This window comes from Grammomys surdaster, unplaced genomic scaffold (assembly GCF_004785775.1).
Source record: "Grammomys surdaster isolate TR1022 unplaced genomic scaffold, NIH_TR_1.0 257, whole genome shotgun sequence".
NCBI classification, from domain to species: domain Eukaryota; kingdom Metazoa; phylum Chordata; class Mammalia; order Rodentia; family Muridae; genus Grammomys; species Grammomys surdaster.
In genome coordinates, this window is record NW_021604698.1 from 2,692,679 (window position 1) to 2,703,864 (window position 11,186).

Genomic DNA, 11,186 nt, shown 5'->3' on the forward strand with positions numbered 1-11,186 from the left:
AGAAAGAAAGAAAGAAAGAAAGAAAGAAAGAAAGAAAGAAAGAAAGAGAGAGAGAAAGAAAGAAACTTAAATACACTTCTTGTGACAATTTAAAGCTTTTAAAATAATTATGATATTTATTTATGATATTAAAATACAGTGAGAATTTAATTTAAATGAATTGAGCAATTGTAATTAATATACTACATAATATCTGTAAATTTTAAAAATGTAGATAAATGATATTTTATGATAAGAGATTAGTTCAGGGAAATTTGAGCCAGTCTAGGGTATGAATTATAGGCCAAGAGTTCTAAGACTTGAAACAGAAGTCTGGATTTAGGAAAAGAAGTGATAAATACTCTACACTTGGGAAACCCCACAACAGTTATGGAAGCAGAGGAAGTATCAGAACATATCAAATATAGGAGAGAATGAACATCTGGGCATGAAGAACCAAATCAAAAGTCAGTAGAAAACTAGCCACAGATGGTATGATACTGGATTTTGACAACCAGCTTAGGCAGTAGCATCTCATAAAAAAAAATTAGAGATAAAAATTTACCCCACAATACTAGTTCCACAGTAGAAAAAATTACCTAAACAATTTATATTCATTTTTCTCCTGTACACTACAAATTCTTCTTATTTATGCCAATGCCATGTGCCTTTCATTACTATTAGGTCTGGAGTAGAGATTGAAATCAGGAACTGTGAGATGGTTTTGGCTACCATTGTTTTCTTTCTGTTTTGCATGCAATGTTAAGAATTATCCCTTCAAAGTCTGTAACAAATTGTGTTGCAATTTCTATGGGATTGCAATGAATCTGTAGATTACTTTTGGTAGGATGGTGAGTTTTACTATGACACTTAGCTAGCACATCTGCTGCTTCACTACAACTCTTAGAAGACCAGTGGTGTGGGGCATGCAGAGATATTTATTCTAAGGTGAAGGATAAGTTATTGTGCCAGCCCCCTCCCATCACCAAGAAAGAAGCAGAATGTTTAGTGAGCTTATTTGATTTCTGTTCACATTTGATCACTTGGATGCCTTACTCTTTTTTAAGCTGCTAGCTTTTTGTGTGTCCTGGGACAAGAAAATCCTCTTAAGGAGATTTGGGACACTGTGCAGGAGGATGCTCTAGAACTTGAAACATATGATCCAGAAGACCAAATGGTACTTGGGCTATCAGTGACAGATAAGGTTGATGTTTGGAGCATTTGGCAAGCCACTATAGGGAATTCACAGAGGAGACCTTACGAATTTTGGAATAAACATCTACCATCATCATCAGACAACTATTCGTCCTTTGAAAGACAGACAGTTCTTGATCTGTTATTAGACCTTAGTAGAAATTGAATGTTTAATGATGGGACACCAAGTTACTCACTATGAGATGAATGTTGTCAGACTCACCAAGTCATAAAGCAGGACATACAAGGCATCAATCTATCGTCAAGTGGAAGTGAGCTATACAGAATTAGGCACAAGAGGTCCTGAAGGAAGTTACTTGAAGTTTTCTAAATGCTTATGTTTTCTACTATTGTTATGATGCTGACTCCTGCCAATCATGTACTTGTAGCCTAATGGGGTATTCACTATGATCAGTTGACTGAGGAAAAGAAAGCCAGGGCCTGTTTTACTGATGGTTTTGTACATTATGCAGGCAATATTAAAGCCTCTTTCTGGAACAACAATGAAAGATACTGGTGAAGGCAAATCTCAGTGGGTAAAACTTCAGACAGTATTCATGGTATTATAGTTTATTTGAAAGAAGAAATGGTCGGGTGTACAATTGTTCAGTCACTCATAAGCTATAGCTGAATGGTCAGGTACTTTTCAGGCTGTGTACTAGAGGCTATAAAGACCTGGCCCAGCCCAGCAGGAGGGTTCAAGCAAAGTGGACAGGGCACAAGGAGAGTAGTGCCTCCACCCTCTGCCTCTGCTGTGGCTGCTGGGGCTGCAGCTCTGGTACACATTGTTGCTTCAAGATGCTGCACTGGCTGTTCCGAGCTGAGCCTAGCTGAGCTGAGTCCACAATGGGCTGGTTAGTGAACAGAGTGAGAACCAGCCTCTCTGGCTTTGTGATACGGGCCTGGTAATAAGAGCAGGTGAAGCGCCTACTGGCTCTTCAGGGTCCCCAGAGAGTCAAATCCTAGATCGACCTATGAGGCTTCCTCTCGCAGTCCACCACCCCATAATTCCCTCTTTTCTTTTTATAAGAGAGATGTCTTCAGAATAACTGTCTCCTATATTGGGAACAGTTTGATATTGGACTAAGACCTGTTTAGTAGTGATCTTTGCAACGTTACTCATCTGCTGCTTTAGAAACTGAATGAGGCAAGATGTCAAAGGACGCAAGGCTCCAGTAGCTAATGTGAGACAGAGTAAAGGAAGAAGCCAAGCTACCAAGGGGTTAGAGGACAAAGGGTAGGGATGTTGGGAGAATAGCATACCCAGAGGTTCTCCCTGAGCTGTTTGAGAATCTCTATATCTTGTTATGCCAGTCCAGATTCATTGACATAGAAGCAGCATGCCTCACCTAGCAAAACAAAAGTCCCTCCCTGTACAGCAGCCCGTAAGTACAGTGCTCTCCAGTTTTGGGGAACAGCTACTGTTACGGAGATTGTCTGACACTGAAGCAACTCAAGGGTGTCTGCAGAGTAGGCCATTGCCTGGCCAAGCTTGTCCTGGAAGTTACTGGCAACATGCTGGACAAGGGCTGCTCCAGTGGTTCCTGTAGCACTCAGTGAAACGGAGGACCAGCCCAATGAACAGAGAGATGAAGATCTCTCTCTTTCTTCTTTTGGCTTCCTCACATCTGCAAGGCGAGTTCTTGAGATTCACAGAGATAAACCTGGGGGACAAGGAGAGGGGTGAGTAATTATAGATGCCTATGGTGCCTTTTCACCAGAGGAGAGCAGGACAGTTAACAATTGGTGATGGTGATGTCAGGGTCACATGTAAGATGGGGTTTTGAGGAAGACTCTATAAGGCAAAGAGTGGGGAGCGGGTAAGTAAAAGGGAGGGATGTCTTGTGCTTTCCATGTGGGAAAAGCTCCATGGAGTTTATGAAAAGAAATGTTAATGGGAATGGCTGCTAACAGTGGTTTGGAGAAGCAGAAAATAAGGCATTAAAGGAATTGGGGTAGGTGGTTAAGGGAAAGAGATCAGGTGCATTTTGGATGTATTATAGCCAGGAGAGGGTAGCTCGTAGTTCCTTCTCAGATTGATTTTCCTGTTGAAGAATATTAACTTGGGTAAAGAATGATTTGAGGGCAAGAACAAGCTCAGGGGAGACATGCAGGTCAGCTATGGGGTAGTTGGCATAACCATTGGTGTAAAGTTTACCAATGACTCCAGTTCATCGACATTCATCCCATAGATTGCTGATGGAAAGCTGAAAATGAGATTTAAGGTTGGGGAGCATGATGCCGCCTCACCTGGTGGATTCCATTCTGCAGCTTTAATATCTGCATATGTACAGTGCTCCAGGAGACATTCACCTGTGTTTCAGTAAGAAACGCAGAGGGAGCGGGAGGTGGAAGTCTCCCAATATTAATGTCATCTATATAGTGGTATATATTGAGTCCTTTATCGAAATAGGGTTTTAATTCAGTGGCTACAGCCTCCTGACAAATGGTTAGACTTTTAGCAATTCCCTGTGGGAGGACAGTCAGTCATATCATGAAGCTGGGGCAGAGTTGTTAATGGAGAGTACTGAGAATGCAGTGCACATAGTCTCAGGTAGGGAAAAAAGCAGTCTTTTGTGAGTATTGCTAATAATGGGACATTGACAGGAATGGTTGAGATGAGGGTCTGACCTCTTTGGAAAGAGCCCCAGACTCACATGGCTTTGTTAATTGCCCTCAAATCTTGTAACAGTCTCCATCTTCCTGGGCTTTTGTTTGTTTGTTTGTTTTGTTTTTTTGTTTTTGTTTTGGTTTTTGTTTTTTTTTTTAAATAGCAAACAAAGGTGTGTTCCATGGACTGTGGGAGGGACAGATGTGTTGTGGTAGAAGCTTCTACCAGCTGTGTGAGGATTTTAAGCTTCTCCCTTGATAGAAGCCACTGTGGGACCCAGTTGGCATCACTGGAGAGCCAATCAACTGAGAGAGTATCAAGTCTAACAGTGACCTCTAAAATTGAGTGGTGATTTTTAGGATCTACTTGGGTATAACTTTCTTTATAGGTAATGCCCTCTATCTTGATGTGTTCTATTTCTGATTGGGTGGTAAGTACTTCCTCTATTGCTTGTAAAAGATATCTCCCTAAAAGTTTGGTGGTTACTTGAGCTACTAAGGGGCATATGAAGCTGAGGGACACTTAGGGGTTTCCCAGTTCCCATCCTTACAATTCCTCCCTCCCACCTGGGGTCAAAGCTAGGCCAAGTTCCTTTCTCCACTCACAGGAACATTCTTGAGTAAAAAAATTCTCAGATTGTACTGACTGATAGTCACCTAACCCTATGGAAAGTCCTAGGTAGAGTTCAAATGTGTGTCATGCTTGCTAGCCAATAGATTTAAAAGTGAATACACTTAGCCAATAAATTTGAACTGTAACCTTGCTGATGTAACTTGTGCCCCTAAAAAGTACAAAATCTTGCTTGTAATAACCATTTGAGGTTGCCTTCTCAGTCATTCGCCTATAGGGATTGACTGAGGGTTGATCCTGACTCTTGCTTTGGCATTGATCTGCATCTCTATGTCTCACACAGCGGCATCTCACTCAGTTCCAATCACTGAGTATCAGAGTCTTAAAAGCCCAGTAGCTCCATCAGGTTTCTCCCACCTATAGGCCTGTTTGGTAATAAATGCATGAGGGGTGTCCCCTATGCCTAGGAGTTGGAGCCCAGGGATCAGCTGCCAGTCGCCTGGGATCTCTTGTCTTGAAATTGTCATGTCTGCTCAAGTAGCAATGACTCACTTGAATGATTTACTGTCCAGTATCAATGAATCACCTGAATGACTTACTGTCCTTATCATACAATGGGGATTGCTCCAGTGTTTGGAATTCTAGCTCCTTACTGGAGTCTTTTGAGTAGCGTGGGAGGTAGGATTTGTTTTTACGAGTGAGTCATGAAAATTACAAAGTTGTTGCTTGTTAGATGGTTGGGTGTAGGGGCATTTAGTTTTTGGAACAATATATCTTTCAATTGAAATCTTTCTTGAAATGGGGACCATTTTTTTTCTAATAAATTAGGATTTGTTTTGGGGAGGAAGGTTTGTGGGCATTCATCCCCCAGTTCCCTGCCTTTCCACATTTGAAGCAGATTTCGTCTGTTTTTATTGCTGCCACAAATGCCTGAGCCATGGAAATAATATGGTGTTATGTGGTTCCTATATCTAGGGTTGCTATCAATTATTGTGGTGCTCCTCCAGGAGACCTTGGCAAGCTAGTCTGGATTCAGAAGTCATGCTTTCCCATATAATATTTTAAGAAGAAGGTCTCTGGCTGTCAGGTTGGGTATTTTTCTTTCTAGTCTCACTCTTTTTCTGAGAATACAATAGGATAGGGATTCTCTGGCCTTTTGACAGAGCAAGCAAGGGAGGAGGTGGGATCTTGTGAACCTGAGGGAGAGGTGAGCTGGTCCCAATCTTGGGTTGCACAAAGGTAGACCTGTTCATAATACCCTGCTGGCTGTGTTGCCTGCTGTGATCCAAAGGAAACGTCTTTCTAGCCAAAGAATTTATCAAAACCCCATGGGGTATCAACTTGGTCCTTATTTTGCAGACCTGTTAACAATGTTCCTCTTGAAATAAGGCTTCCCACTCCAAGAGCATCGTGACAGGCAGGGAGTAGTGGCAAATACCTACCCAATCTTGAGGAGTATTTAAATTGCCAATGTTGCACTGTAGAAGAGATCGTGTCTAGGGTGATGCTTGTATGCCATCTTCCTTTACTGCCTGCCTGAGTTCTTTTAAGTGTGATGCTTAGAATGGGTACCAGTTAAGTGGCTTAGTTCTACTGGTGTTAATATTAATGGGGGATGCTCCAGTGTTTGGGATTCTAGCTCCTTTCTAGAGTCTTGAGTAGTATGGGAGGCAGGGTTTATTTTCACAAGGAAGTCATGAAAATTAAAAAGTTGTTGCATGTTAGATGGTTGGGTATAGGGGTATTTGGTTTTGTTTGTGTGTGTGAGCCATTTGTAGGTTTTCAGCTTTTGTGCCTCAGGGAGAGGGGAGGAGACATATCCCTCTTTGGTTGGATGGGGTAAGGCAGAATAAAGGGAGACGTTGGTGGACTCTCCTATTTTTCTAGTAAAGCCCTGCCTGTCCTTGGGTGAGGCTCTAGCAGCCACTGTTGTTCCAAGATGCTGCACTGGTTGCACTGAGCCCATAGGGGGCTGATTAGTGAGCAAACTGCAGGGGAGCTTTCAGTGGTACAAGCTTCAGGAGAGGATTCTCTTCCAAGGTCTCAGACAACAGAGTAATTCACACACACATATCTTTATTCCTTATGGATATGATCTTACATACTGTTTGGGGTGGGTTGGGTATGATAGCAGGTGCTTCCTATTGGCTTCATTTGAGATACCTCATCTACATGAGGAGGGACTTGTGGGCACTGTCTCTATGTGATTGATGGTCACAATTCTCTCCATGGAGGGGCTATGGTTATGTGACAGGGAGCAGGTAATGGGAGCAGGTGAAGCTCCTACTATCCTTCCAGGATTACCGAGGCTTTAAGCCCTAGCTCAACCTTACTAGGCTTCCTTTCACAGTTCATCACGCCACAGGTACTTGAAAAGAACATAATTGGAAATTGGTGATAAAGATATCTGGGAAAGAAGGATGTGGGTAGATCTCTCCAAATGGGCAAATGATGTACAGATACTTGTATTCCATAAAGGAGCTCATCAAACAATGACTTCAGTTAATGAGGAGTTCAACAAACAGGATGACCTCATTATGTGGAGAATTAGCCTCTTTTCCTAGTCTTTCCACTCATTGCTCTAATGAAAAAGTGACCATAGTAGAAGCAATGAGGGTTATACATGACCTCATATGTATTTCTACTCACTAGGGCTAGCCTGGCTACAGTTTCTGCTAAGTGCCAGATCTGTTAAAATACTGAGGTCCAGATACAGTACCATTCCCCATGTTGCCTAGCCAGTAACCTTGTCACAAGTTGATTATATTGGATTACTTTCTTCAAAGAAAGGATGATGCTTTGTGCTTATTGGAATATTTATTCTGGTTCCACAACCACAATCTGTGGATTTATAGGATTCCTTATTCACCAACTTGGTATCACACACAGTTTTCTTGTGACCAAAGTACACTTATCATAGCCAGGGAAATGGAATCTACTAGTCTTACTATTTTTCCAACCATCCTAAAGCAGCTGATCTAATAGAAAAATGAAATGCCCTCTAAAAGAAACAGTTACAGTGCTAATTAGGTGACAGAAGCATGGAGGGCTTGGGAAAAAATATCCAGAATGCAGGATATGCTTTGAATCAGTATCTAATGTATGGTACTCTTTTTCCCAAACACAGGGCCCATGGTCCCGGAATCAAGGGTGGTTAATGGAATAGTTCCACTCAAAATCACTCCTAGGGACCCACTAAAATTTTTCATGATTCCTTTTCCCACAACTCTAAATATTGCTGGCCTAGTTTTGTTTCCTGCCAGGAGCCACCACAAACATTCTATTGATAATACCCTTAAAATGACCGGACAGAGGGGTCAAAACCAGCAAGAATGAAGGCATGAATCATGCCTCCAGGAAAAAAGCCAAGACTTTCTGAGGTACTTGGAGGGGGTGGAGGAAACACAGAATGGTTAGTGGAGGAAGATAGATATAATTACCATCTAATGCCATGTGACTGAGTACAGAATTGATGATTATAACTGACCTGAGTGATTCTGTTGTATTTTGTTAATAATTCATTTGTACAGATATTTGTGTTTTCTTTCAATTTTGTTAACATCAATTAAGAGAATATCAAGTGTTATCAAATTTGTTTGAAATAGTAAAAGGATGTTCCCCAAGGGAGATTGCCACCTATTACAAATTTAAAGTGTGTTTACCGATGTATGAGAAATAGTTATATCAAGTTAGGTGTTATTATGACCTTGTTATTGTTTTCATTTGGAAATTAATTATAACATAGCATCATATATCATAGGATATATGATTATTTCTCAGTTTGACAAGGGATGGATTCCAACGACTATTCTTGGTTTTCAACTTGACTATATCTGGAATTAACTATAATCCTGATATGAATAGTACAGTTGTAACACAGATCTTGAGGTAGGAAGTCAATATAATTTTGTTCTGGATCTTGAAGCTAGAAATCACCAGCTTTTGATCTGGATCGTGAGGTGGGATGACACATGCCTTTTACACAATTCTTAGAGCACATCTTTCACTTGGGTCATACCTTTTCCTGGAGGCCTCTAAAAGGATAATGTAAGGGAGAAGGATTCATTGTTCTCCTGCTTTTCTTCACTTTACCAGTACATCCATTCCTTCATTGACATTGGAGCCTAATTCCTTGTAATTCTAGCTTATGCAGATGATCGACTGAAACATCCAGTTGTGGGATTGAGCAGGTGATAAGCTACTAAATAAGTTAGAGTTACCATTCACAGCTGGAGAATTTTGGATTAGTAGCTAGACTGTAAGTAATTCCAATATGTCCCCTTTATCTATAAATTATATATATATACATACATACAAATATATATATATATACATATACATATATATATATATAAAGAGAGAGAGAGAGAGAGAGAGAGAGAGAGAGAGAGAGAGAGAGAGAGAGAGAGGAGATACAGAGTCAGAGACAGAGAGACAAAGACAGAGAGAACAAGACAGAGTCAGAGATTCCATAAGTTTAGTGATACTAGAGGTGTCTGATTAATACATTGGCATATTGTAGTTAAAACAGGAAAAAAAATCACATTGTATAGTGTGTTGAAAGTTCCAAGAGAGTCAACTCACCTCTAAAGGTGGACTTAACAGAAAAGACTCTTAATTTTCCAACACAGACTTTAAAAACAGATGTTTCCAGAAAGATGCATTTCAAGATAAGTTAGATCATGTCTTTAAACTCAAGTCTACTATGTACAGGGATACTATCTTTTAAAATTGAAAAATAAATGCATTTTTTTCATTTTAAGGGTAGATTAAAGGAAACTATGACCACAGCGTTAGCTCTACAGAAGATACCGGAATTCTTCAGATTAAAGAGAAGGATAAATATACTGAAATGATCACAGGAGGTAAATCAACAATGCTAGGATACTTCATCAAGACAAATCTTAGAAAATACAACAAGAATATCAATAAAATGACAGAAATCAATAGGAAACTTTCAATAATAATCCTTATCATTAACAGTGTCTATGCCCCAGTAAAAAGGCAGAGTTGAACATTGTCTTAGAAAAACATCATTTTGCTGTCTTGGAGGAACAGATTGGTATTATAGAAAAATTATAGAAAATGTTTCTCTTTCATGTTAGCAGGATGATTTGTGTAATTGTTATTCAGATTTTGTTTAACCATCAAGGTTGATGAGATTTCATATGTAGAGCCTCTTGGCAATTTTTTTTCTTTTCATTTCTTTCAAATTTTTGTTGATGTTTTGTGAATTTCATATCATGCACCACAGTCCCACTCATCTCCAGGTGTCCCCTCATATCTGCCCTTTGCTGTTGCAACTTCTTGTCCCCAAATTAAAACACACACACACACACACACACACACACAAACACACACACACACAAATATACAAAACAAGATAAAATCTAGAAAACAGCTTATCATGGAAGCTCTACTGTGTCACATTGTGTCACCCCACTGTTTATAAATCTTCATCACAATGAATCATTGATCTGGATAGAAGACTCTGGCTTTTGTGACATCATCAATATTGGCTCCATACCAGGACTTTTTCCAGTTACGCTGTTGTTGCCTTATTTCATGGAGAGGCTATAGCTTTGGATCAGCAAGATTGGCCCTTTTGAGCACCCAAACAGTTCACAGATGATATTGACTTTGGGGAGGGCCAACTCAATGCTCTGTATTTGGGCCTGGTGGAAGCTGACCTGACTGCCTGACAGCTCTCACCACCAGGATGGGCTCTCCATCCCTGCTTTAGCTAGACCACTCAATGCTGCCATTGCAAAGAGGTAGGGTCAGCTCTCCTGATCCCATACCCTCAGTCTAGCTCATCTGCACCCACACATCCAAAGCCAGCTCTTTTGTGCTTTTCAGTCTTTCAAGTCCTGTAACCTACCAGGGGCTGGACCATCTCTCCAGCTCTGACTCATTCTGGGCTGTCTCTTCTAAGCCTTAGCCATCAGTACCAGCTTCATTGTTTTGCATAGATGAGGGGCAAGGCTCACTCCTTTCAGTGAGGATCAGGGCCAGCTCACCTGCTCTCATGATTTTGGAGCCAGCTTTCCTGACAACTGCAGGTGGCAAGGGCTAAGGAGGGGTTGGGAAGAGCATGACTCTCCTACACACTCCACCTCACTGCAGACAAGTGGTAAGGCCAGCTCTACCATACTCATGCCCACAGACTGATTCAATGGTACCCCCTCCACCAGCTTTCTGATATTTTTTGGAGTCATGATCTCAGAGTAAACTTCGTATTTCTCTCACTATTGTAATTTCTGTGCCTCCTTTCCATAACCATCCCTGAGACCTACTGGGATCATGTCGTAACTGCATCAATTGGCCACCATATAATCCCTTGTTCTCTGTACTTTGCTCAGTTGTGGTTTTTCTAATGGTCTTGGTTAGCTGCAAACTGAAATTTATTTGATGGAAACCTGGTAGTACAGGTAGTTGTGTGTAAAAGATAAATATTTCAAATGTAGTTAGGATTTATATTGGCTTAGCAAAGTGGCAGTGGTAGGTTCTTCTCTGAGATACATGCCCTCACTAGCCCTGGCTAAGTTTCCAGTATCAGGCATGATTTCCCCTCTGTTGAGCACTGTTAGATACCATAGAGGTAGGCATTGTATTTAGCATCATTGTACCATGCTATCATTTTTGTGATTCAGAAGGATAGGCAGGAGTGTTGGGAGATTTTTTCCTTTGGAATCTTGGATAATGTTTTCTGTTACTTTAGCAGCTAATCTTCAAGGATGATAATTTAAGGTCAGAGTTAGCTTAGGTTCTCTAGCTCCTGTGTCTAAAGTACTTGATGTCTTTACTGATTATAAAGTACTTGATGTCTTTA